The following is a 2,900-nucleotide window of genomic DNA, read 5'->3' as shown; positions in this document are numbered from 1 at the left end:
AGTGCGCGCACGTGTCTGATTGCGGGGGTCGTGCGTGTGTGGTGTGGGAGTGTCAATGCATGTGCGGGAGTGTACGTGTGCGTTTGCACGCATGTGAGCACGTGTCCAAAAGGCCATAAGGTATAGCAGCAGAATGCGGCCATTTGGCCCATCGACTCTGCTCCACCGTTCGATCATTGCTGACATGTTTCTCAACCCCGTTCCACCGTAACCCTTGCCCCCCCCCCACCCCCCCTTACTAATCAGGAACCTGTCTATCTCTGTCTTAAAGACACTCAATAACCTGGCCTCCACAGCTCTCTGTGGCAATGTGTTCTGCAGATTCCCCACCCTCTGCCTGAAGAAATTCCTCCTCATCTCAGTTCGTCTGTTCACTCTGAGGCTGTGCCCTTGGGTCCTAGTCTCTCCTCCTGGTAAAACATCCTCTCCCCGTCCACTCCATCCAGGCCCCTCAGTATTCTGTAAGTTTCAATCAGATCCCCCACCCCATCCTTCTAAACTCCATCGAGTACAGACCCAGAGTCCTCAACCCCTCCTCATATGACACACCCTTCATCCCCAGGATCGTTCTTGTAAACCTCCACTGCACCCCCACCAAGGCCAGCACATCCTTCCTTAGATACGGGGCCCAAAACTGCTTACAATATTCCAAATGTGGTCTGACCAGAGCCTTACACAGCCTCAGCAGTACATCCCTGCTCTTGTGCTCTAGCCCTCTAGGAATGAATGCTAACACTGCATTTACCTTCCTAACTGCCGACTGAACCTGCACGTTAACCTGAAGAGAATCCGGAACTCGGATTCGTAAGTCCATTTGTGCTTCCGACTTCCAAAGCCTTTCCCTGTTTAGAAAATAATCCAAGCCTCTGAACAGAGCCTTGTAGCCTGGGCAGTACGTCTCTGCTCTTCCAGTCATGTCATCGGATCAAGAATCCTGATAAAAGGAGACTGTTCACCCCATTTAGGGTAAGGCGATGGCCTAGTAGTATTATCGCTGGACTGTTAATCCAGAGACCCAGGTAATGTTCTGGGGACCTGGGTTTAAATCCTGCCATGGCACATGGTGGATTTTGAATTCAATAAATATCTGGAATTAAGTGTCTAATAATGATCGTGAATCCATTGCCGATTGTCAGGAAAAACCCATCTGGTTCACTAATGTCTTTTAGGGAAGGAAACTGACATCCTTACCTGGTCTGGCCTACACGTGACTCCAGACCCACAGCAATGTTACTAACTCATAACTGCCCTCTGGGCAATTAGGGATGGGCAATAAATGCTGGGCCTAGCCAGTGACGCCCTCATCCCATGACTGAATAACAGTGTGTATCCTAGCTCTTGGAATGAGTGTCAAGACCTAATGCCATTTCCCCATCACCACTTTTTCTGCTTAAATAGTCATAAAACTGTGAGGCAATAGGAACAGGCCATTCGGCCCCTCAAGACTGCCCCACCATTCATTTGGGTCAAGGCTGATCCCAGCCTCTGGTCTTCCGCTTTCCCTGAATTCCCCAACTGATCAGGAATCTATCAGAAGAGGCCCTTCGGCCCATCGAGTCTAGGCCGACACGTGAGAAACTCCTGACCTTCAACCTAATCCCATTTACCAGCATTTGGCCCCTGGTCTTGAATATTATGACGTGCCCCATGCTCATCCAAGTGTAAAGGATGTGAGGCAACTCGCCTCTACCACCCTCCCAGGCAGCACATTCCAAACTGTCACCGCGCTCTGGATAAAAACACTTCTCTCCCCACATCCCGTCTAAAACTTTCCTGCCCCTCACCTTGAACCCATGTCCCCTCGTGCCTGGCCCAAGGGAAACAGTTGGTCCTTAGCCACTCTCTCCATGCCCCTCATAACCTCGTAAACCTCAATCAGATCCCCCTCGGACTTCCCTGCTCTGACGAAGAACAGCCCACGCCCATCCGACCTACCCCCACCACTTCAGTTCTCCATCCCAGACAGCAATCCTGGTTAATCTCCTCTGCACCCCACCCCCACCCAGAACTACCCACTGTAACTCCAGCTGTGGCCTCGTCAAAGTTCCAGACGACTCCAACATGACCTCCCTGCTTTTGTAATCGGTGTCTCGATGGATAAAGGCAAGTCTCCCATGTGCCTTTCTCGCTGCCCTTCCACCTTCAGAAACCTATGGACTGAGTGCCAAGATCCCTCAATTCAACAGAAAACTTTAATCCTTCCAAAGTTGATCACCTCAGACTCTTCACTGTTAAGTCCCATTCGCCACTTACATGTCCATTTGAACATCCCAGTTTATACCTTCACTTTGCCCAAGACCCTCAGCCTCACTGTTAACCCACCCAACTAATCTCTGCGTCATCCGCAAACATACTATTCCACCCTCCCACACGGTCGTCTATCTTATTTATTTACATCAACGGCGAATTATAGGGGGCCCAGCACAGATCCCTGTGGGTATGCTGCTGGACACTGGCTTCCAGTCACTTGAAAGAGTCTCTATGGTGTGGGAGCAGGCCATTCGGCCCATCGGATCCACACCAAACCTCCAAACAGCAACCCACCCAGACCCATCCCCCTATCCTGTCACTGTAGATCTTACATTTTCCATGGCCAATCCACCCTAACCCGCACATCCCTGGGCACTATGGGACAATTTAGCACGGCCAATCCACCCTAACCCGCACATCCCTGGGTACTATGGGACAATTTAGCACGGCCAATCCACCCTAACCTGCACATCCCTGGGCACTATGGGACAATTTAGCACGGCCAATCCACCCCAACCTGCACATCCATGGGCACGATGGGACAATTTAACACGGCCAATCCACCCTAACCTGCACATCCCTGGCCACTATGGGGTAATTTAACACGGCCAATCCACCCTAACCTGCACATCCCTGGCCACTATGGGGTA

At 51.2% G+C, this 2,900-nt stretch overlaps 1 protein-coding gene across 5 annotated transcripts in view; it reads left to right on the top strand.

Moving 5' to 3' along the window:
* The window catches only part of LOC109925864 (arrestin red cell), a 118,899-nt gene that overhangs the window by 91,051 nt on the left and 24,948 nt on the right, over positions 1–2,900 (top strand). The gene's annotated exons all lie outside the window — the stretch shown is intronic.

This window comes from Rhincodon typus, chromosome 45, assembly GCF_021869965.1.
Source record: "Rhincodon typus isolate 14 chromosome 45, sRhiTyp1.1, whole genome shotgun sequence".
In the NCBI taxonomy this organism is placed as follows: Eukaryota; Metazoa; Chordata; class Chondrichthyes; order Orectolobiformes; family Rhincodontidae; genus Rhincodon; species Rhincodon typus.
This window is presented reverse-complemented; position numbering and strand designations above follow the sequence as displayed.